Raw genomic sequence first — 25769 nt, forward strand, 5'->3', positions numbered from 1 at the left:
AAATGTGCATGAAAGTGCTTTGAAAACTATAAAGCACTGTTCAAAAACTGTGGCATTATCCTCATTGTTGTTGCCATAGCCCAAAAAAATCCCTAGAGAAAAGTTTTCAAAGACCTTCTTGATAACATCCCACTGGGATCCTAAATAGGAAAAGCTCTTCTTCAAGTCTCACTGGGATCTCTCCTGCTGCTGGAGAGGTCCACAGGGTTGCTTCTGTACATTAGCAGCTTTGGAAAAAATGCTTTTCAGAGACTGCAACTGCCCCCGGGAAAAAATTTTTATTATTTGACCTAATTCTGAGGTCTAGTCTAGGTCCAGAAAGCAAAAAACCTGTGATCAATTAGTGACGTCTGCTATGGTCACAGGATGGAGAAGTGATCACCAGCTAATTGATATTTCTGGACTCCTTTTGTAGTTACAATGTATAAGCACCCATTGAATACCAGGTATTTTACTAAGGGTTTCACAAGCATTATCTCATTTATGAGGCAGGTACTAACATTAAACCCATTTTACTGATGAGGAAACTGAGACCCAGAGAAGCTGCCTTGCCCAAGATCTACTATGTGGCAAAGCCAGAATTTAAAACAAGGGCTTAGCAATCCCAAGGCAGTGTACTTTATTATGACAATACACTGAACTTTAGCTGTTCCTAAGACGGCATACAAATAAAAGTAAACCAAAGGACCCTTCTTATGTTTTTCCTAAATAATAGATGAAATTGTTCAACATCAGCTTAAGGTTGGAAGATAGTTGGCAGTCTCTGGCTTAGCACAGGGATTGAACCTCTAAAGCTACAGCCTGTAACCTTTTTCGATTATACGCTCCATTAGTTTTTTTTAAATTGTGTCATCCAATCCAATATATAAATATCTTAATGTATGTATTTATTTTCAAATTTCATACATCTATCACAACACTATTAGATATTAAAACATATCAAAAAATGAAAACTTTTAATGAGAACTATATATAAATACAAATTCAAATATATCTGCCCAAACTCCAGTGGGATTGTTGTGTTCAATCTCTGAGACACAGCCACTTTCAATAACCCCAAGTGAGAACAATGTGTTTTGCTTATTTTCTTTCCTTCTGTTTCCTCTCTGGGCTCAGTTTCAGGATTTTTCCTAGCCAAAATGTCCAAGAACGGGACACCCTTCCCTACCTACCTTCAACCCCACCCCTACCTTCATCCCATTCCCATCCTTATCCCCCAACCCCTGCCCACCACACCCCACTTCCCCAAGCTCCCAGACATACCCATACCTTTAGGGTTTTTCATACCCACTACCTAAAGTCCCCGCTTTGAGTCCTTGTCCAGGACTGGCATCTCCTGCTGTGGCTAATGCCTGTGCATTCATTCACTCATACAACCAATGAACAGAACACTAAGCACTTGTTATAGGCAGGACCGAGAATCCAAAGATAAATCAGTCCCAGGCATACCCACACTAGGAGGGGAATTAACTCATATATATTAACCAATATGTTGTTAAGTTGAAAGTGATTAGGTCACTAAGAGAGGTGTGGGAGAGATTATTTCCAGCTAGAAGGCTCAGGGGAAAGTGTATGAATAAGGAGGCTGAATCGAGGGCAGGGGCAGAACTCAGAAAAAGCAGGAGATACACCTCAGGCCCGGAGAGTACTGAGGAGCAAAGGCAAAGAGATGGGGGAACTTCCTAAAGAGGACAAAAAAATATGGGCAAGATAAGAGTCAACAGGTGAGAGTTGGTACATGGACTGTGCATTCCTGACAGAACAACACTTACAATAAAAGTGAAAGATAGAATAGCCACAGTGGCTGCAGCAGGCAGTCTAAGGAGTGTAGAACTTAATAGGGCTGTAGCAATGGTAATGGCCCAAAACCTGCAAAGCTTACAGGGTGAATTGAGTCATTGAGGAAGAGGATGTGCAGAATAGCCATGATCAGATTCACCTTCTAGAAAGATGGCTTGGCTGTAGTGTGCAGAGTGCATTGTAGGAAGGCAGATAAGGGAGGTTACATTACCTGGGCACTTTCCTCTGGGAGTGGAAGCATTGCCAGATTGTTGCCTGGAACATCTTCGCAGGGCAAAATGTCTCTGCTCTAAAGAACATTCCTAGCCTATTCCTCAGTAGTCTGAGGCCTTCTGTGAATCCCCTGCAGCCAGGCCACCATCAGAATTAACCACACATTGTAGATTGCAAGAAAAAGCTCATTTCTTTACAGACTGGTGACTTTGGGAAAAGATTTCTAGCCATTCAGCCCTTTATAGCCTGGGGTGGGCCTCCTCGTGGCAGGACAGATTCTTCTCTTGGTCAATCAAAAACTTGGGAATCAGATTTCCCATTCAGTTCCAAGGGTGCTCTGGCCTGAGCTGACACACTGCCTCTTTAAACACATTATGAAGATTATCAGCAATGTATCAAGGTGTCTTTGCAGAATGGTATAAACTTCGGCTGCACTACTTATTGCCATAAACCACACTTCCAGGTTTTTATTTATATGCGCATTAGTTCAATATGATTGGATCTGTAGGCAGCAGAGGGGATTGGAGTAATTTATATATATATCAATAAAGGTCTCCAGCCAGCCACTGGGTGCTCTAAGGGGAACAGTACTTCCATTTAAAACGCTAGGAACTGGAGAAATTGAAAATAACTCTCTATTTAGAGGCCAAGGATTAAGGCATTTTGCAAGGAAGGTCTCAGCCCAGCCAGGCTATGCTAAAAAGGCTGTTAAAATGTCATTTGGCTGATAGTTAAGCCACAGAATTTACCTTAACTCCTTCGTCTCAATTGGATTTTTATCTGTGAAGCATGGACCCTAACAGGAAGATAGAACAGTGTCCACACTGGTGGAAAAGGTGGCAGAGTTCACGGGCATATGTCAGCTTTTGTCTCCTAATGTCTGTTTCCACTTTCTACCGAAAGCATCACCTCAGTGAACTCTTGCACACCCACTGCGTGAGGTCTTCATTAGGCCACTGGTCAAGGTTCTTTGTGATCCCAGGCCAAGGAAGGCTCCTTGTACAAGCTGAGCCAATCAGATGCTCTCTCCCAAGATTTTGACTATTAACAAAGTGTCGTGAGGATGAAAAATGGTGGAAACTAACTTATCCCAGTAGTGGTACAATGAAGAGACCCTCTGTTAGTTTCTGCCATCAACTCCAGGGGAGCTGCCCTGGCTCTTGATTCTTAAGCGTTTTCTCCCATTTTATGAACCATGAAATAGCTTTCCAATAAGTTCTCCTGCTTAGCTTAGCCAAGGGTTCTGCTGATTCCAACTAAGGAGCCTATGCAAGCAGGATAGCAGGGGCCAGGAGCCCTGCTCATTAGGCTTGGCCCCCTCACGCTGGTTATGTGATGATGGCCAAGGAACCTCTCTACTCTGGGTATCAGTTTCACCTGTTAAATGAAAGCATTGGGAGAGGCCAATGGTTCTCAGACTTCAGGGAGGAGCTAGGGATCTTGTTGAAAACCTAGATTCCGATTGAGTTGTTTTAGGGTGGGGCCCAGGCATCTGCTTTGTAACCAGCAGTGAGGCTGTGCCCACCAAACCTTAAGAGCACATTTTCAAATTATGCCTTTCAGGGCACTTCGTTCTCTCAAGGACCACAGGGATGGCCTCTGGAGGAGGACAGAGGTGAAGTAGGTGGCACTCTTGTTTCCACTAGGCAGTCTCCTTTTATGCTTTATATATTGAGGCTCTATATTAAATTTCCTCTGCAGAAAGGTCTCTACCACCGAGAAAAAAAAGTTGAAAACCAGCGGACTGGGGCCACTAGATAATCTCTAAGGAGGCTTACTGTTCTGATTACACGCTGCACCTCCTCCTGCATGGCTTCCAAAGAGAAGCAGGTGTCAAAACCTCTGGGGAACTGACCACCACATTTATTTTATTTGAGAGGGTGACAGGTGTGAATCAAATCAAGAAAAGTAGGTCCCGTTCTTGTCTGAAAGTGAAACAAGGGGGAAAAAATAAAATAAAATTCAAGTACATTCTTGAGATTCAGCTTCGAAGGGAGTAAAACCAACTCTCCAATCCTGAAATCGTCCTAACACACCCAAGAGCAGGCATTGTATTACCCTCGCTGGTAATGATGCAGCAGAGGCTCTGAATGACTCGCTCATAGTGACGCAATTAGACAACAATGCAATCCCCTGACCTCTCGACTGCGTCCTGAGGCTCCTCCTACGGTGCCTTTTCCTGCCATGGCATTTAGAATACCATAAACTGGAGCCAGAGGAGATCCATAAACAGCCCAGTTCTTATTTTTTACTTTAGAGTCCCTATGTGGCTTCATTTATTTTCAAAAGAGCATGTCACATGTTCATTGGCACCTACCCCGCTATAAAATATCTGTTGACATTTGTGGTTTGGGGCTGGGTTGGATTAGTTGCTGTTTCATCCCATTCACCCACTGCATGTAGCAGGAGGCGAAACACACTTCTACCCTGATCCCCTCTCTCATATCTTCTACCCTCCAGGCCAATCAATCTATATGTGTCCTCTGCAGAATGGGAAGATTTAAAAACAGCTACTCCATCTCGCTGTACAACCTTAGCCAAGGCACGTAACCTCTGTCTCTGTTCCCTGGCCCAGGTGAAGTTGTTGTAAGGATAATGATAAAGAAGAGGAAGTCAACACTTGCTAACATTTATCCCTCGCTTACAATGAGCCAGACACTGAGCTATGTGACTACCTGAATGGTCTCAATCAGTTTTTACACAAGCCTGCAAGGTAGGTATGACCATCATTATCCACATTTTGCAGAAGGAAAACCTGAGGCAAAATGTTGCTGAAACGGTTAAATGTTACATAGCAAAAAAGTGGTAGAATGGGCTTCAGTCTCAGGAATTCTGACCCCACAGGTAGGCTTTTCATTGCAACACTGTGTTCATTTTACTTCTCTATACTTGGCTGAAAAGTTTGGAGGCCTCTCAGAGGACTCAGAGGTAGGAGAGTCAGATGTAGACGGTAATTTAGGATAAACGAATGCAAAGACAAAACATGGCAAAGAACATCAGCCTAGGTTTGTCCTCACTAGCAGTAGGACCTTGTGCCTCTAGCCCTCCTTGAGGCTCAGTCTTCTTACCAGCAAAATGGGGGAAATTATTCCTACCTTGTAGAGATTACGTAAAACTAGATATCTATGCATGACTACCTAACAATCACTCAGTAAATGGAAGTGATATGACATGCGTGGTTGTGTGCTGAAAAGTCAGCTGAAAAGTAAGACATTAGAATTCATGTAAAGTATTATTATATATTGGAGTAATGCAGAATTCCTTCCAAGATTATAAAGTCAATCCAGAGTTTTCTTCCATAAGTTAAACACTCAGAGAACAGAAGTCAAAAGTCCATAGTGTTAAACAAACGTATTTCCATCACCCTTTCACCCAACTTTTCTGAGTCAAAAGCCTTAAAATTCCTACAATAGGAAATATCTATTATATGATAGGGCATTACATATGAAGAATAATTTAAGTATTACTCCTTGTGGAAACTAATCTTTTTATACTTATCCAGGTAAAATTTTTTATTAATATGTTATATCTATCCTTTTAAATATATTTCTATACATACATATACTCAAAAATATTGATTTAATGAGATCATATTACTCATGTTAAAATTAAAATTTACTTTTTCATTTAAAATATGCCTTAGGTATCATTCTATGCCAGTAAGTGTAAATACACATTATCATGTTAATGCTTTCATAAAATTCCACTGTATAAATATACTATTATTAGCCAATTGGAAGTTTAGATGGCTTCCCATTTTTGCTATTATAAGCAGCACTGCAACAGATATCTGTGTACATCCATCTCTGTATACTTTTCCATTAAGGTCTTAGGATAAATTCCTGGATATGGATTATAATGTCAAAGATAAGCACATTTAAACCTTTACTATATGCTTCCAAACTGTTATTCTCCAGAAAGGTAATTTCACTTTGGATTCCTTCTAATTGGTATGAGGGTAGAGAGATGTATTATGACTAGTAGTTTGAACCACATGAAGTTGTCATATTTGTAGGTCAAAAACAGTTGAATGTCAGTAAATTCATATAGTTCAGTCTAATAATTGATCCCTAATATGAGCCAAATATTGCCTTTCCACTTCAAATACTGTGTTGGCTGTTCAGAAAAGGGCAATTCACATATTTGCATTGTGTGCCTTTTTAGGTAGAACGGGAGGTGGAAACAGGCAGAATGTGCCTTCCCTTTGAAAATAAGCAAGTATTTGAAGAAATTCTACTATCTGATCTGGAAACAACTTGTTCTTGAATAAGATAATACATTGATTTTGAGTCACTTGATGGCCAGGAATGAGTTGTTTCTCTATCATTGATACGGTTTGGCTGTGTCCCCACTCAAATCTCATCTTGAATTGTAGCTCCCATATTTCCCATGCGTTGTGGAAGAGACCCAGTGGGAGATAATTTAATCATGGGGGTGGTTTGCCCCATACTATCCTCATGGTAGTGAATAAGTCTCAGGAGATCTGATGGTTTTATAAGGGGAACCCTTTTCGCTTTGTTCTTATTCTCTCTCTTCCCTGCCACCATGTAAGATGTGACTTGCTCCTCCTTGCCTTCCACCATGATTGTGAGGACTCCCCAGCCATGTGGAACTATCAGTCAATTGAATCTCTTTCCTTTATAATTACCCGGTCTCAGATATGTCTTTATCAGCAGTGTGAAAATGAACTAATACAACCATCCTTCTTTGTCAAGGGATAAATCTAATAAAACTTAAAGGAAATTGGTGTTCATTGTCACTAGTCCTTTAGACCATCTCCCAAAACATGAACTAAATCTAGAGGAATGTCAGAGGTGAAATCACCTATGGCCACCTCACCATTCCTGGATTGTGTTCCAGGGACCACCAGTCCCACAAATGCTCTGAGATCACATACACTGAGGGAATAGGACATCCAGGAGCCTCCTTTTGGTGAGTCACAATGCACTGAAATAATCAAGGCTCTGAGAAGTTCTGCAATAAAGGAACCTGCTACTTGTTTGAGCTCTGCTTTTCTTACACTTATTGGACCACAAATGCCTTTGACCACGTAACATTTATTACCATACAGTGGAACAGATTTTCAAAAATTCCGAATATCTCACTTTATTAGAGAGGAACCTGAACTATGAAGGTTACAAAGGCACCAAGATTAGAAGTATTCTCTCATGCCATCAAACAGGTACTTATTGAGTGCTTGATACATGCCAAAATCTGTGCCAGACACTGACAAATTTGGTGAACATGACATAATCCTCGACCTCAATGAGATTATGATCTAGTGGGAGTAAAAGACAAATTAACAGGCAGCTTCAATTTAACATAGTTTTTAATCTAGAACTTAGTGCTTAGTGTGGTTACTGAGTACTTCAAATGTGACTTGTGACACTGAGGAACTGAATTTTTAAATTTAATTTTAACTCATTAATATTTAAACTTAAAAATTATAACAGTGTAAAGTATTTTTCTACTAAATGTAGCTTTGTTGTTTTATGGGGACTATATATTTCACTGTAATCATTGAAAATTAAGCATCTCAATTGAGATGAACTGTAAGTATAAAACACAAACCAGATTTTAGAGACCTTGTTAAAAAACAATGTAAAATATCTCACTCACAGTTTTTGTATAATTTGATTATATATTGAAATGTTCATATTGTGGACAGATGGGTTAAATAAAACAGATTATTAAGATTAATTTCGCCTAGCCCTTATTTAATTTTTTATGACATGGCCATTAGAAGATTTAAAATTACATATACAGTTCATTATATTTCTTTTGGACAGAACCGATCTGAAAGAGTGAGCATGTCAGGAAGCACACAGGAGGTGCCTAACCAAGATCTGAGCAAAGCCTCCCAATAGTAGATGATTTTTAATGATGAGACCTGTAGGAGTAAAAGGAAAGAGCTAGGAGAAGAGAGGAAAGAAGAGTCTTCCTGAGGGAGGGAGCAGTTGTGCAAAGGCCCTGAGGTTGAATAGGGCAGGGCTCCTGATTCCAGATCCCCATCATTTCCAGCACACCACACCTTCTGTGCTCCAGGCCACCAAATGCTCCTCCCACAGATCACTACTTCTAAAACCACTAGAGGCTCTTTATTTAAAGTGAAACTGCACGTGGACATGTGCTTGGAAAAGAGCACTTTATTCACACTTCACGTAGATCTAAGCTACATGTACACTCCGCTCTTGCATAGGTTATTGATTTATTCAAAATATGTGACAATTTTACATTCCTCAAAGGAATCTTCTTTATAGGAAATATCTCCCACCAGAGCAAACATCATATTACTCCCAGTAAGTATAACTGTGAGTGGCTCCTGAAGGCTCACAGCTAGTCTAGAGCAGGGGCAGCGATGGAGCTTAGTTGCAAAGAATGGGTGCAGAGTGAGACACCAGGAGGCAGTCTAGCACAATGTTAAGAGCTCAGGTTCTGATGGATCTACCACTGACCAGCTGTGTGACACCACAGAAATCTCCTAACCTCTCTGGAGCCTTGGTTTCCTCATTTGCAAAGGAGGAAAAGAGCAGCATCAACTGCAGTGTTATTCAGCCTCACCACTACTGACGTTCAGGCCAGACAATTCACTGCTGTAAGCGCCTGCCTGTGCGCTGCAGGGTGTTTAGCAGCATCCCCAGCCTCTGCCCACTAGATGCTGGTAGCACCTCCTCACCCAGGCTGTAACAACCAAAAACATCTCTAGACATTGCCAAATGTTTCCCAGCACACCTCCAGTTGGGAACCACTGATCTACTGCAGGAGTCCTTGGGAGGATTCAGTGGAGTACCGCATGAGAAGGGGTGGTACGGTGCTGAAACCCAGCAAGCATTCATGAAAGATGTGCTAAATAAATCCACAAAATAAAGGGAGGAAAAGCTCCTGCAAGAAAGACAATGGCACTTAGCAGACTGCCATTTTGTGAATTTAACCAGCCATCACTTTAGTCCAAGAACCTCCATCTATTCCCCCTTTTCCTCCCGCCAAAAAAAGCCAGGGCCTGGGTCTCCCGAGTAATGTGGGCAGAAAGGCCCTGCAAATGGGACATGACTGCCTCGATGGATTTAATGGTGCTTTTTAAATGTAGATAATTATAGGGCCTCTTCTAAGCAAGTGCACCAGTGGGGGGAGGCTGCGGGCTCTGGGGCACTGTGGGCCCACATAGCTCAGCTCCGTCGAGCTGATGGTAATGTTATTAAATGTGCTCTCTCCTTTTATTAGGCATCTTAATAACCTCTAAGTTGCACCCAGGAGAGTTGGTGCAGAAAAGGAATTCTGGCCAACCTAATTTGTATTTGAAAATACCCCATAGGCCAACGGAACAAGATTCAGATGAATTTCACAGGCAGCTGAGGGCTACACAAGGCAAGTGTTTCCAAATTATACTCGATTATAGAACGCAAAACGCCTGCCTCTCTGCCTTCCCCATCCCCATTCTTTGCCCTCCTTTTCTGCCAGTGCCCCTGCATCCCCTCCATGTGCATTTGCAGCCACACTCCAGCCATTGGCTAATACAGAGAACTTAACCTGGGTGCTCCCTGTCAACAGGAAAATAATGATGTGAACTATCAGCTATCTGATACCCTGAGCCAGACTCCGGCGTATTCCTCACAAGACCCCAAAAGGTGAGTCCCCATTTTATAGAGGAGCAAACTATGGTTTGAAAAGATTTGCATCTTGCCAGAAAAAAAAAAAAAAAAAAATATATATATATATATATATAGAGAGAGAGAGAGAGAGAGAGAGATAATTACAGAGCATAGCTCTAAACCCACTGCCCTCTGACTCCCTACCTGGTGCTTGTCACCACTGCTGACATTTTTCAATAATTGGGTGGTGACAAGGAGTAAGTCCATGTATTCATTCACCATGCACAGATGACTGTATGTTCCAGACCTGGATGGAATGCTGGGAAAAGATGCTGCCCTGCCCTCAGAGATTTCATAATGGAAATTATACACCATGGAAAGAACATCTAAAAGGAATCAGAGGAGGAGATTAGCAACTCACATTCATTCAACATTTAGTAAGAGCCTACAACATACCAGGCAGTGTTCTAGCTACTAGCAACATTGCTACAGACACAAACAAAAGGAATAGGCTGGCAAACATTCCAGGTACAGAATAAACAGAATCTGGCAGTCCTGACTGAAAGGGAAAGGGACAGGGAAAAACTGAAGGAAACACAGACGTGCCTAGTCCAGGACACTGAGGATGAGCCAGCCATTAGCTGAGGCTGAAGGCTGGGATTTGGGAAAGAGGATAGCGAATTTTTTGTTAGAGTTGTCATAAGACGTTGTATGAGCTTCCTATTGCTGCTGTAACAAATCACTACAAATCTATGGCTTTACACAACCCAAATTTGCTTTCCTATAGTTCTGGAGATGAGAAGTCCAAAATGAGTCTTAAGGGGATAAAATCGAAGTACTGGCAGGGCTAGTTCCTTCTGAAGGCTCCATGGGAGAATCCATGTCTTGCCTCTTCCAGATTCTAGAGGCTGCAGGGATTTCTGGGTTTGGACTGCATCACTCCAGCCTCTGCTTCCATCATCACATAGTTATTTTCAGTCCCTAACACCTCTTGTGTCTTTCTTACAAGGATACTTGTGATTACATCAGTCCTGCCCAGTTAAGCCTGGATAATTTTCCCCATCTCAAGATCTTTAACACAATCATCTAGGCAAAGTACTTTTTGCCATATAAGGTAACAGTCACAGCTTGCAGGAATTAAGAGATGGACATATTTGGGGGAGTCATTATTCAGCCTACCATAGACATCCAGGAAGAGATGTTCTATAGGCAGTTGAAAATGTAAATCTAGGCCGGGTGTGGTGGCTCACACCTGTAATCCCAGCACTTTGGGAGGCCAAAGTGGGTGGATCACTTGAGGCCAGGAGTTCAAGACCAGCCTGACCAACATGGTGAAACCCCATCTCTACTAAAAATATAAACAATCAAAAAAATTAGCCGGGCATGGTGGCGGACATCTGTAATCACAACTACTTGGGAGGCTGAGGCAAAAGAATTGCTTGAACCCGGGAGGCGGAGGTTGCAGTGAGCCCAGATCGTACCACTGCACTCCAGCCTGGGTGACAGAGTGAGACTCTGTCTAAAACAAAAAAAAAAAAGAAAGAAAATGTAAATCTAGAACTTGGTGGAAATGACATTCATAAGTCAGTAAGTGAATTGAATCCATGAGTTCAATTCACTCATTCATTCAACCATTCAATAATTGTTTATTAAGCAGTTAATACGTGCCAAGAAGATAACTGCACCAAAGCAGTTGATTTGGGACTCATGCTCATAGCTCATAGTTGATGGGAGTTTATGTAAAAAGAGGGCATAGAGCGTGAAAAGCAGAAGACTGAACCCAGCAGTTTGGGGAAACTATGAGGAGCAGACAGGAAAAGAGGAACCAATGTGAACTTGTCCAGGTTAAGACTAACACCATTTGTACAGTTTTGTTTGTCACTGTGAGTGACTACGGGTCATGGGGCATGTGATTTCAAAATATGTGTCTGGGGCAGGTTGGGGAGGTCTTTCAACTAAATTATTTTTGAGCTACAGCATCTCTGGAAGGTCTGTTCTCCAGCCCATAACCACCAGTAGAGACTATGGTTCTGGCCAGTTCTTTTTCTTGCCTTTTCTTGCCTTTAGCCAAGTGCAGTCATTAAGTACTTCATATCCAATCACTACAGCCCAACCTCTTGGCTTCCCCAGTAATGGAGGCAGCAAGAATTTAATCCATGGCAGCCTCAGGTGCAGAAAGATGATACTGAATATTTCATTCCTGAGATGATGGGAACTGGAAGCCCCTGGAGATGATCTGACTGAATCTTGCAAGTGAGCCCTTCCGGGAATCCAGTGGGTAACTGTGCTATTGGCAGTAATGACTGCCACTTGAGCCTCAGCTTCCCAGTGGGAGGGGAAGCTGCGTTAATGTGCAACAGTGCTAAAAGGCCAGCTCCAACTCTGCTTCCAGGAAATTAGGGTTTGTTTTAAAAATCTTGCTTTCAGAGGCTTCCTGTCACCTCTTTGGATCCAAAAGATAGTTGTTGCTAATTCCCCCCCTCAACAACCCCACCCTTATTATTTTATTTTATTTTTTTCAGAAAGAGCCAAATGAAAGGAGAACAAAAAGGTCTAACAAAGAGAAATCATTTAAGGTACATTTCTTCTCTTCAGGAAATTACCTGCTTTGGCTTACATTTTTAACTCCTCTCAGTCTTTAATAGCTAACACACGAAGACAGTAAGTGTTAAAATGGACGGGAGAAAAACAGACGCATTATCAGAGTGGGAAATTGCATAGATTGTGTTGGTAATTAAATACCATTTGTTAAGCGCTGAAGCACTAAAATGAAAAAAGAGACTATTTGTCCTTAAAAAATTAAGTGTTTTGAAAAACTGGATTAGATTTTTTTATTACTCTTCACAAAATTGAAAACAGATGGTATGCGCTATAGACTTAAGAAAACACAGCAAAAGTGGAAAAAGGTCAGCTTCAGTGTAACTTGGAGGTGAGAGGACCTGAAACCTGACCCCCCTTGGCCATGAAGACCCCTATTCAGATCTGATTTGTGATGCTGGCTCACAGTTGCATACCCTGAAGGGGTCGGGTGTGACCTGGAAGTCGGTAACTAGACAGCAGAGAGCTGGGCCCCTACAGGCGCTTGGATGCGCCCACTTCACCTCTCTGCTCTAATCCTGTGCATCCTTCCAAAGAAAGTTCCGGCAGTAAGCTCTCCTATCCAGCCCACAGAGTCGTCTGCCTGCTCTGAACTCCCTCCTTGCTAATTGGACCATCATTGTGTCACATATCTTGCCTTCTCAGAGTGGGCTCTCCTTGAGGGACCGTTGGGTGGCAGCCATTTAGAGCATACATGGTCCCCTTTCCTTAATGGAAATGGTCCCAAACTATTTCTTGCTTCATAGATGAGTCTGAGGTTGGTTTATTTGCCTGTAGAGAGTGTTTGTACACCTTTGTATCCCATGGAGTAGTAAGTGAACTAGAGGAGGTGTGAAAGATGACTTTAGGAGGTAGTACAGATATTTTCTAAAGAGCAATCAGTACTAAATAGCAAACATTACTATCTATTATATAGAAAGGATTTTCTATTTAGTAGCAATGATGTTATTTTAATGTATTCTAGAAAAAAATACACACACACACACACACACAAACTCTCAAAATATGACTATTAAGGCTGGGTGCAGTGGTTCACACCTGTAATCCCGGCACTTTGGGAGGCCAAGGCAGGAGGGTCACTTGAGGCCAGGAGTTCGAGACCAGCCTGGCCAACATGGTGAAACCCATCTCTACTAAAAATTAAAATTAAAAAAATTAGCTGGGCATGGTGGTACATGCCTGTAGTCCCAGCTACTCGGGAGGCTGAGGCAGAAGAAATGCTTGAACCTGGGAGGTGGAGGTTGCAGTAAGCTGAGATCACACCACTGCACTCCAGCCTGGGTGACAGAACGCGACTCCATCTCAAAAAAAACAAACAAACAAAAAGAAAAAAGCTATTAAATATCAATATACTTTAGTTTCCAAAAGTTAATTAATATAGAAAAATATTAAAACTTAATGTGGAATTTATATATGGCAAAAATCATAAAGATCATGTTCAAGGACTGAAGTGTTGGAAAACACTGCCCTAGATAATGAAGACTTCCTTCATTATCCAGTAAATATTGTCATTTGAGTATATCTCAAATTCTATTTTTGGCTTATTATCATCATTGTGGTTTTGCTTTGTTGTATCCTGAGAAAACCCCAATAAGAGTATTTTTTGAAAGAAGAAGAAAATGGAGGCTTTCATAGTGATGACATTTTATTGCCTTGATAGTCAAGGCAACCAGCTCTGGAGTAAGAACAGACTTCTGTCTGACACTGCGCTTTTCTAGCAGAATGACTTATAAATGTAAATAATTACCTACTCAATGCCTCAGTATTCCTATCTACAATATGGAATTGTTATGAGGAAGAAATGAAATAATGCATGCAAAGTGCAGCCTGGCACAGAGAAATAATCCAATAAATAGCAGCTATTGCAATTACTAATAGTAGTAGAATCAACAGTAACAATAAAAACTGACACTTATAAAGAAATTCATGTCTATTAATGGGCTTTATCTAAGCATTAGAATTTATCCAACATACCTACTGGGTGCTAAGTACTGTGCAAGACCGAGGTATTCAACTATAGAATGAGAAATGCATGATTGCAAGGTAGGCAGGAAAATAAACTCTGAAACTAAGTCACCCATTTTCAAATCTAAGCTTTTCTATTTCTTCTAATGCTGCGGCCTTGAGCTAGTGGCTTGCCTTTCTATGCCTCAGTTTTCTCATTCCTAAAATAGGGATAATAATGGCAATCACCTCGTAGGGTTGCTGTGAGAATCCAATGAGTTCACAGAGATAAAGTGTATCAATGTCATCAGAAAGGCGACTGTACCTAGTATCCTCAATTTATTTTAGCAATTATTGCTGTAGTTCCTGTCCTTACCAGGCTGCCATATAGTCTTCCACATTTTTCAAATGGGCAACTAGTTTCCAAACTTTGTATTTGCTACAAATTATACCCAGCCACTAATTCACTAATTTAAAGCCAAAGGCGTAATCGTATAAGGAAGTTTGAAGTTGATCTACTGAGAACATTTCATCACTGAGCCCAATCAATTACTTCCAAAGATTCAGATCAAGCCAGTTTTTTAATTAGAGTAAAAGGTCATCTACATCATGTATCCTTCCAGTTACTAGGAAAATTTCCACCAGTGCCTATAGCACCTAGGGACTACAGTACACAGATACACACACACACATACACACGTACATCTCCTGCCACTGTGTTAAATTTCTTCAACAAAAGTTGTGCTATTGATGCAAATATCAAGCAAAGAAACTATTTGCTTCATCCTTGAAGCTAAGACTAATTTGTAGCATTCCCTGACGTGGAGATTTCTGGAAAAATAAGACTGTTTATCTGAACACATTTACACTTTCTATGCAGACCCAGGAAAACATGTGAACAGCCTGATTTGTTTTCCAATCCAACCATCTTTTTCCCTTATAGAAAATCCAGACAGGTACCATAGTGGTCGGATTCAACATGCAAATAAGGAAGCTGTATGAGTCCAGCCCCAGAAAGTATCAGAATACCCATTCTTTTGACAAGTGAGGCCAGTCCAAGTCAAGACCTCCCAGTCTGAGACTGTGGCTGCTTCCCAGATGGAAATAACTGCTTCAATCCGGGCTGTGCCAGTGCAGCCCCAGACATAAAGGTGATGAAGGGCTGATTTTGAAGCCCAAAGTCTTGCCTCAGGACCATTTAGAAAACACTGCTGGCTAGGGAGCCATCAGGCACACAAGTCAATGAAATATTACCCCTAATTGAGTGGGCCATTTGAGAATGCAACCAAGAATGTGTCCAAGGAGTCAGCACTCCCCTTTACAACTCCCCAAGCCCCTCCTGGGTTAGTATCCATTTAAAGAGAGAGGAGAAAAGACCACTTTCATCACTTAAGTATAAATGAATCAAAGTATGATAAGGATAGGGGAGCAATCAGCTTCCCCTGAAGACTGATCTGTTAAAGCAAGTGAAGGTGATTCATTCGAATGTGATGTTCCTGAAACCCACTGCTGGATCATCGATTCCAGACTCCCCAAACACCATCAGATACAGAGAGGTATTCAGGAGTTCAGGTGCGCTGAAGGATGCAGGAGAATTGGTGGCCTTTAAGACCAGGAAGGCTTTGGATACATCTGATCTGGTCTCCAAGGGCAAGCCAACCTAATCTCTAAGTCACTCTTCAATGTTCCATTAAGAAGTCTCCCAGAAAAACTAATCCCAACGCCATTTCTGAAAAGACAAGTATCTTCCAATACCAAAGAGGCATACTCAAGTCAGCAGTAGCAAACTGAAACATTTTCTTTGACCCAAAGCGTGCTGCTACTGTTGTCATTTTAGTCAGTTGTCAGTATTGAAATTTCCTAGGGATTTTACATCTCTTGAAGATCACTTGAGCCTCTATTTTCACGTGGAAATCAGCTGGAGTGGAGCGACAGCCACCCCCTCAGTCCCCAAGGTCTCCATTGACCTCCTTGAAACGCTGATGTAAACTGTTGGCCCCATGTAGGCACTGTCTCTGCAACTGCTGTCATGAGGTTACTCTGGTGCCTGTGTAGACAGGGACCAATTGACTAAGAATCTATGTTATAGGCTGAATGCAAACAAAGTAAAAAAAAAAAAAAAAAAAAAAAGCCTCCATTGGCTTGATATGAAACCCCACCCAACAGATACCTCATGCTGGGTAGTGACAAATGGCTTATTTAGATCCTGTCTCTTGGAAGGTATGACTCATGAGTGAGGCATCTTGAGCTAGCTGTCAGGTTTCCATGGAGCATGGAATATATCCCAGTTTTGAAAGTACTAGAACCCAGGATGTCCTGTTCACTGAGGGTCAGTAACCTTTGCAATAAACTCTATTGCTGAAGATAATCTAAGCTTGTCTCTTTGTAGAAATATTAAAGACCAAAAAAGCACCTTCTGCATATGTCAAAGCTCCACTCCCTCTACACCTTTACCATTTTGCATTAAAATGGCTTCAAGAGACTGCATAGCGGTCATGAGCAGGGCCTCTAGGATCCAAATGCCCGGGTTTGTGCCGCAGTTCTAGTCCTTGCTACATAATCTTATAGAAGTCTCTTTACCTCCCTGAGCCACTGTCTCCTCTTGCGCAAATGAGATTAAAAATAGCGCCCATATCATAGGGTAGTTGTGATAATTAAATAAAGTAGCACATATAAACACTTAATACAGTGCTTACTTATGTAGCACATTTTCCATAAATATTAGGTTAAAAAAATCAAATCTACAGTGTGAATCTTTTCGCCTATAACTTGTTTAAACCTTTCACTCTAGTCTTCCTGTTTCTCCCATGGGCTACCCAAATATTACTTGGGTATCCCCACATTTTGTACTTTTGTCCCCAGAACTGCCCTCTCACTGTAATACTCTCCCTCTCAAAGAGAGAACTGATTCTAATCCATATACGATGGCTAATTCAATTCTCACTCTTCCCATGAAGCTTTCCCTGACTACCCTAGGCACATGCCTCTTCTGTAATCCAACCTGTGAGACGGTGAGTGTTTCAAAACTTCCCAGATCTCCCCAACAAAAATGATATTGTAATACTAGCACAACACGCTGAATGTGGCAAAGAAAAAAATGAGGTCCAGCTTCTCCTGCCATCGCCATCATACCTGGATCTGCATGAAATGACATGGGTGCTTCACATCATCCAAAGCTTTAAAAGCATTTCACCTCCAAATTTCCTAAATTATTTGCACTAGAGGCTAATATCTGCTTTCCAGTCATGTAACCACTGGCCCTAACATGATAAAATTGAAGGGTATTAAAATAAGGATTATTTCTTTATCTCTGATGGATGGTAAAAGCTTTAAAAGCAGAGGCAATAGTATGTATTGATAAAGATGAGAAATTTGGGGCTGTGAAAAAAAGAAGTGATCAAGGGTGATTCCTAGATTTGGGGATTAAAAACTGAGGGAATGGTGGTGATCTATTCTGAGGCAGGACACACTGAGGGAGATAGGGAATTTTGTTGGAGGTGAAGGGGAAATCAAGAGTTCTTTTATGTGTGAAATTAGAGGTTCCTAATAGATATCCAAATGGACCTATGACGAGAGCAATTGTATGAGTCTGGAACTCAAGAGAAATATTAAGTTTAGAAATAGAAATTTGTCAATCATTAGTATAGAGATGACATTTAAAGCCATGGGACTAGATCCATCTACCTAGGAGTGAGAATGGAAGGAAAAAAGAAGAGGGCTAAAGAAAGATTCCCAGAGCCAGCTCATGGGACTGAGAAGGAACAGGGAGTGAGATAGGAGGGACACTAGGAGATTGCAGCATAGCAGAAGCTCTGTGAAGAAAGTATTTCAAGAAGAAAGAGAAGTCAACTGTGACTAATGCTGCTAACAGGTAGAGTAGGATGGGGTCTAATTACCAGTCCTTGATTACAACAAGATGGCAGCCACTGTGCCCTTGAAAAGAAAGTCTCCATAGAGAGAGGTGGAGATTAAAGTATGATTAGTGAGAAAGAAGAGCATGGTGGGTACAATACAGGAAACTCTTCTGAGATGTTTGGTATAAAGGGGAGCAGCTATGTGGGTGGTGAATTATCCATGAGGAACAAGAGTAGAAGCAGGAAGACCTGTTGGAGGCTATTAAAATTGTCCAAGTGATAGAACAAGTTAATCTCTCAGATAAAAGAGGTTTGTTTATCCAATTCCACTGAAACCTAAAAAATTAATATGCATGTTGCCAATATTCCGGCATAATAAAAGAATTGAGTGTTTGTGTTTTGCTTTTCTTTAAAGACAGGATTAAGAGTATTAGAAATAAAGAAGACCACAATATTATCTAATCAACTTCAATTGCAACTGAGCTGCCATTTTCCAGATAGAGAAACTAAGACTATGGAGATTAAATTATGTAACCAAAGACAGAAAATATCTGTGTAGAAACAAAATTAGAAATCAGAATGCTCAATTTTGTACTATCGCCTTATACCACCTCTGTCCCTTATGTGTAATATTATAGCACATCAAAACCTCATTCAACTTTTGTTTCATTGAAGCAGGCATTTTAAAGTAAAGGTGAAAAACACAGGTTTTAGGCTCCACTTCTGACTTGGCCAGTCATTATCTATGTTACTTTGGTCAAGTTACTTTCCATCTAAACCTTAGTTTCTTCACTCATAAAATGAGAATACTAATAGTATCCACTCATACAGTTTTTGTCAGGATTACCTAAGTTGATGTACATAAAATCAAGATGCCAGACATACAGTTAGGACTTAATAAATGATAGCTATTTGTATGATTACTTATGTTTTATCTCTTTTAGTTCAGGTATGAACCAGAGGCTAAACTCAAATTTCTCTGGAAGATCTTAGCAATTGAGAATTATCGAGAAAAGAAATTCCAAGTGAAAGATAACAACCAATGTTCTCAAAGTGGTACCAGGGATCACATCTTAGGAAGACTGCAACACAGAGTAATAGCAAAACATCATTTGGAGGCTTATCTCATAGACAGCAGCAAGGAAATTCAAATTCACACAGACGTGGAGTTATTATTTTTTAATGCTGGTCTATTACTAGATAAGAAACTGTGGGACATATACACCATGGAATACTATGCAGCCATAAAAATGAATGAGTTCATGTCCTTTGCAGGGACATGGACGAAACTGGAAACCATCATCCTCAGCAAACACACAGGAGCAGAAAACCAAACACCTCATGTTCTCACTCATAACTGGGAGTTGAACAATGAGAACACATGGACACAGGGAGGGGAACATCACACACTGGGGCCTGTTGTGGGGAGCAGGGCAAGGGGAGGGAGAGTATTAGGACAAATACCTAATGCATTTGAGGCTTAAAACCTAGATGATGGGTTGACAGGTGCAGCAAACCAGCATAACACAAATATACCTATGTAACGAACCTGCACATTTAGCACGTGTATCCCAGAACTTAAAGTAAAACAAAAAATAAAATTTTTAAATGCTTATCTATTACATTTAGTTATTCTCTGTGATTCACAAGCAGTCGTGAGCATTAGATCTTCCAACTGTACAAGGTAAACCAGGCGATTATTGTTATTATGCCCATTTTAGAGATGAACAAAATGAACCTATAGAGATGAAGAAACATCCTCAAGGCTGTGAAATCTAATAGGTGCCAGAGCCAGGACTAAAGCTCAGGACTTCAGAGTTTTCCATTTAGGTGTCTGATTACTTAGGGAGTCTAAGTACAGCTTCTGTAGCATTTGATGATTTTATGATGTGCTTTGGGATTTATAGATGTTATTTTGTTGGTTCCTCTCCACCTCATAATCCACAATAGCAGTGTCTGCCTTTTGTCTATGAAATGTATAAAAGCACCCAGAGGTTGTTAAGTGGTAGGTGCATCCAGTAAATACATAAATCATAAAAATACAAAGAGCATAGGATGGCTGGTTTCCATTCTGACAAATCTGTTTCCCTTCTGACAAGAGATGCTGTCCTGTGGTTCTTCATGTGGGGAAATAAATGTCATAAGTTATCAACCATTTAGTATTATGCCTTGTATGCACCTAGAGTCCTGTGGGGATTTAAATTTCAAATTGAGGCACATCATTTTTGAGGGTTGGTCTAGTCCTGTGCAGAGGCAGAGTCAGTGAATCTTTACAGAGGTTGAGAGTCCTCAAAACTGTCTCTCCGGTCCCCAAAATATTTCCCGCCCCCCCTTGCCACAATCTCTGAAATTTCCACCTTTGTGTAGTTCTTTGGGCTAAGTTATTGAAGGTTCTTTCTTCATTTATTCCAGAAATATCTATTGAGCTGTGATGTATTAGGCACTATTCTAGGTGTTAACTATGCAACAATAGGCAAAATAGACCCTTCCCTCATGAAGCTTATAATCTCTTGAGGAGTAGAAGGGTGGATGGCAGGGCTGGGAGATAAGAAGCAAAGAAATAAATATGATATTGATGAAGTGTCTTCATTCAACAAATATCAAGTACCTACTGTTTAGAAATTCAACATAGATTCTAAGATAGTTTACCCAGGGGGTCATTTCAAATAATTTATCAGATTAGCAGCCAGTGACCTAATAAACTTGAGGAAATTGGACTCATGTCAAATGCTGTCTAGTGTCTGGTTTCTCTCTCCCGTTTGCCCTAAAAGCATTCAATTTGGCTCTCTCTCTAGGATGAGTCCTCATGATGCATGCAAGGCATTCAGTAATGTCAGCAACCAACTTTTTGTACTTCCCCCATCATCTCCGCCAAATTATCCTGATAACTAGGCTTCTTTCATTTGTTCAATAAACATTCCTGAGTGTCTCCTATGTATTAAATACTAGCAATACAAAGGTGCATGAGGTACTTCCTGCTCTAAAACCCTGACAGTTTCTAGCATGAAGAGAGACAAGTAAAAAATAAATACATCATAGCCCAGATGCTGAGGCCCTACTACTATTCACAGGCTTCCCTGTTATTTCTTCTAAATAAATTCACCCTCTAGATTCCCAATGATCTAGAGCAGAACTGTCCAATAGAACTTTCTGCAATGATGAAATGTTTCATATTTGTGTGCTATCAAATACGGTACCCATATACTTGACACATATGGCTATTAAGTAGTTCAAATGTGGTTAGTGCAACCAAGGAACTGAGTTGTTATATTTAATTAATTTAAATTTAAATCTAAGTAACTACATGTAGCCAATGGCTACCATACTGAAGAGTGCAAGTCTTGAATGAGTATTGTTTCCAGGTTGCACAAGTCTTGATAAGAGACTATAGAATTCAGGGGGCTAGGGTTCAAATGCCCAAAACCCCAGAATGTTTTCTGTGTCCTGAAAGTTTGCATTATGACTGGTTTGACAGAAGAGGAATAAAAGCAGATCAGAGAATAGGTTTTCAAAATTGTTGATAGTAATTTATATAAGTGATCAATAAAGAAAGGTCAGAGAAAAAGAAACTATATCATATAGCGGTAACAAAGGAAAGGCCTATGGGATTCCAGCAGGACACAGTTCCTCAAACATGTCTGGAAGACCTATCCATGTGGGAAAGGGATGATAAAATGGTCCTATAAGCACACTCACTCCCCTAATATGCATGTTATGTTATCACAATTTTAAAATGCTTTGTTGTCATAGTGTTTTTTAATATGGTGGCCTGAGGACTTCCTCATCTTTCCAGTGCTCACTTAGCATTTTTCTCTGGCCTATGGGAGGTGACAAGTGACTGTCTGTTGAAGAAAGAGACAGAGGGAGAAAATACAGTGACTGGCATGTTATACGTGGTTAAAAATTGTTGAATGAATGACAAGGGAATCACAGTGATTTGTACATGGTAGGTACTCCGTAAATTTTTTTTTTTTTTTTTTTTTTTTTTTTTTGAGGCGGAGTCTCGCTCTGTCTCCCGGACTGGAGTGCAGTGGCCGGATCTCAGCTCACTGCAAGCTCCGCCTCCCGGGTTTACGCCATTCTCCTGCCTCAGCCTCCCGAGTAGCTGGGACTACAGGCGCCCGCCACCTCGCCCAGCTAGTTTTTGTATTTTTAGTAGAGACGGGGTTTCACCGTGTTAGCCAGGATGGTCTCGATCTCCTGACCTCGTGATCCACCCGTCTCGGCCTCCCAAAGTGCTGGGATTACAGGCTTGAGCCACCGCGCCCGGCCTCCGTAAATATTTAATAGATGTTTTCACTCGTGTATTATACAATCAAATTCAGCATAGCAAAATAATTACAACTGTCTTTGGAATTCACTGTAAAAGATTGTAATTATGTTTGTAAGTGTCAAGACTTAAGGTTAATGTCCAGATACTTTATCAAGGATCAACATATTTGAAAACAGGGACTGTACAACTGTGCTCTGGGCTAAAACTATTTGCTTAACTTTCTTCATTAGTGGCTGGTGTCTATTATATCAAAAGAATATTAAATTTATGCTTAACTGTTTCTGTTTATTTTATAACAGGCTCAGGACTATTTCCCTATAGCACTGAATTTCAAAGAGATCATGATTGGATAACAACTATCAGTTAAATATCTTCTTTTGCTAGTGAAAAAATAATCATAAGGATTATCTACTAGTTCATTGATCAGCCAACGTATTAATTAGGGTAACTTAGCTACTATAACCAACAAACCCTAACATTTCAGTGGCTTTACAAGATACAAATTTGTTTTTCATGTAATAATCCAAGGTGGTTTTTCCTAGTTGGAGTCCATTTTTTTCTCCATGTGGTGATTCAGGACCGAGGCAACTTCAATTTTATAGCCCCACAGCATCTCACAGGGCCTTGAAGGCCTTTATGTTTGAACAGTAGATGGGAAGAGAAAAAGCAGAAATGATACACTGACTTCTTGGGAAACTCAGCTAAAAAGGGCTACACTCACATTCCACTGGAGAACTAGTCACGTGCCCACACATGGATGCAAGTGGTGCTGGGAAATGTAGTCCCTGGCCAGGCAACTGCCGCTCAGTGCTAGCTAGGTGTACAGGATGGAAAAAGGATAACATATTTCTGGTGGACTATTATCCATCTTTGCCACAACCAGCATTTGCCCTCTGCCAGAATTCTGAAGTTGAGCTGGGGAAAGCACATAATACATGGCCCCAAATAAAAGTTACTGCTCTTTCAGAGAAAATAGTAATAGCATTAATCAAAGTGTCACTAAACTCAATTCTCCAACCAGGAATTCAGAGGGAAAACTTGTGGCAAACATCTAAGGACAGCGTGCCCTTCACTGCCAAGGAGAGAATGTCTCCTTGCCTGTAGATGAGAGAAAGCTGCCTTGTTTGCGTTGTTTCTTCTCATGCATTTGTGAAGGGGCACTCTCCTCCATGAAAGGGCCGTATACACAAAATGACCCCCACATGGCCAAGGAGCCAAGAAACCAAAAAAAGAGGCAGACAAATCCAGTTTTTCAGCAAAGAGTGTTAGGGGAACTTACAGACAGAAACTTGGTCTTGGGCAGCTGCAAGACAAGTAGTTCTTCAACCTGTTACTCCCAGACCCAGGGCTTATAGACCATAAGGAAAGGGGGTAATTATATGGACAGTTAAAGGTAACCCTACAGGTCAGGCAAGAATGCTACATGCATCATAGCCTATAATTAGTACAACAACATCAAGGCTGACATGTTCTCACACTAGGGAAGTAAATAATATAGAAACACAGAGGCATTCACAGGACTGGGGTTAATCAGAAGTCAACACGGCAGATTAGCATTCAAGATGAAGTCACTTCTATCTCCACACCCTCCAACCGTCTCCATCTCACAGTAACTTTGCTGAGCAGCCCAGCTGTGACCCTTTCCCCATCTCTCTCTGCCCACCATGACCAGCTTCAAAGTGTGCCAGATCATCTGATATGCAACTGGAGGGGAGAATTTAGGAGATGTTAGTTCCTTCCACCTCCTTTGTCCTGAAATGTTAAGATTGTACCTGTCAGAAGAAGGAGAATTTGAATATCAGTGATTTGTGACTCTTATTTTGGTAGCTTCAGCTTCAAAGTCAGGTTTCCCCAGTGGTGAGACAACACAGAATACACTGCTCTGTTGTCAGAGTCATGAATTACTGCTGTATTGATGACACTGGAACAGTGTTATATGAATATCTCTCCATGAATAAATACAGTGTAAGCCCCACATTTCTTGTTCATTAGAATGGCCTAAACCACTAAAGCAAGAACATTTCTTTTTTTTATTTTTTATTTTATTTTATTTTATTATACTTTAAGTTCTAGGGCACCTGTGCACAACGTGCAGGTTTGTTACATATATATACATGTGCCATATTGGTGTGCTGCACAGATTAACTCGTCATTTACATTAGGTATATCTCCTAATGCTATCCCTCCCCGCTCCCCCCACCCCATGACAGGCCCCAGTGTGTGATGTTCCCCTTTCTGTGTCCAAGTGTTCTCATTGTTCAATTCCCATCTATGAGTGAGAACATGCGGTGTTTGGTTTTCTGTCCTTACGATAGTTTGCTCAGAATGATGGTTTCCTGTAAAGCAAGAACATTTCTATGCCAAACAATTCTTCCCCTTGGAATTCCATTGTTCTCCTATTGCAAGAGAAACTAGATTACCAATGTGTACAGTCACCCCAGCAATCATGTTTGTACTAAAATATATGTATTAATACACATCAAATTCATATTATGGAAAATGAACAATGATTCCATTGCTATTACTCCAAAGATAACAGAATCTACCTCCTAGGGAGGCTGGGAGGTAAAAGTGAGATAATATACAGAAAGTACCCATCACCGTCTCTAACACACATCAAACACTTATTAAATATGATTATTATGCTGGTTAATTTTAGGTGTCAACCTGACTGTATTAAGGCAAAGCTGGTAAAGCATTATTTCTTGGTGTGTCTGTGAAGGTGTTTCTGGAAGAGATCAGCACTTGAATCAGTGGACTGAGAAAGGAAGATCCACCCTCACTCAGCGTGGGCCAGCACCATCCAATCAGCTGAGGGCCTGGAGAGAACAAAAGGCAGAGGATTGACTCTGTCTCTTGTGCAGCCGGGACAATCTTCTCCTGCCCTTAGACATCATAATTCCAGGTTCTTCTGCCTTTGGACTCCAAAACTTGCAGCAGCAGCAGCCCCCTAGTTCTCAAACCTTCTGCCTCAGACTGAGAGTTACACCATCAGCTTCCCTGGTTCTGAGGTCTTTGGACTTGGACTGAGCCACACCAGTGGCTCACCACCAGCTGGTCATAGGACTTCCCAGCCTCCATAATCATATGAGCCAATGTTTGTAATAAATCCCTGCTTATCTCTCTGTCCTATTTATCTATTTATTTATCTAACTATCTATCTGTCTATCTGTCTATGTGTCTGTCTGTCTATCTATCTTTTTGGTTCTGTCTCTCAGAAGAACCAGACTAATACAATTACCTTTCATTATTATAATCTGACGCTAGTGGACATCTATTACCCTTTTGGATACTAACACTCCGGTTTTCTTTTGAGGAACATTTCCACATCAATCTTGGTAGGCCATTACTACTTAGTCTTTAGGGATGAGCCCATGATTCAGGCCTGATCAAGTAACTACACAGTGACTGACCAGTTCGAGGATGGTCAGGTAACCCACACTGACTCAGAAAACTACTCCCCAGAAATTTGCTGGAACCACTGATGAAAAAGTTGTC

General features: G+C 41.0%; 1 long non-coding RNA gene across 1 annotated transcript in view; it reads right to left on the minus strand.

Annotated features, from left to right (window-relative positions):
- Window positions 1-23624, minus strand: part of LOC117065546 — a 211371-nt gene extending 187747 nt beyond the window's left edge. Inside the window, exon 1 of the long non-coding RNA XR_004429963.1 lies at window positions 23551-23624. This is a non-coding gene — a long non-coding RNA (uncharacterized LOC117065546). The remainder of the gene's footprint in view (window positions 1-23550) is intronic.
- Between the last annotated feature and the right edge of the window lie 2145 nt (window positions 23625-25769).

This window comes from Trachypithecus francoisi, unplaced genomic scaffold, assembly GCF_009764315.1.
Source record: "Trachypithecus francoisi isolate TF-2019V2 unplaced genomic scaffold, Tfra_2.0 Lachesis_group2, whole genome shotgun sequence".
NCBI lineage: Eukaryota > Metazoa > Chordata > Mammalia > Primates > Cercopithecidae > Trachypithecus > Trachypithecus francoisi.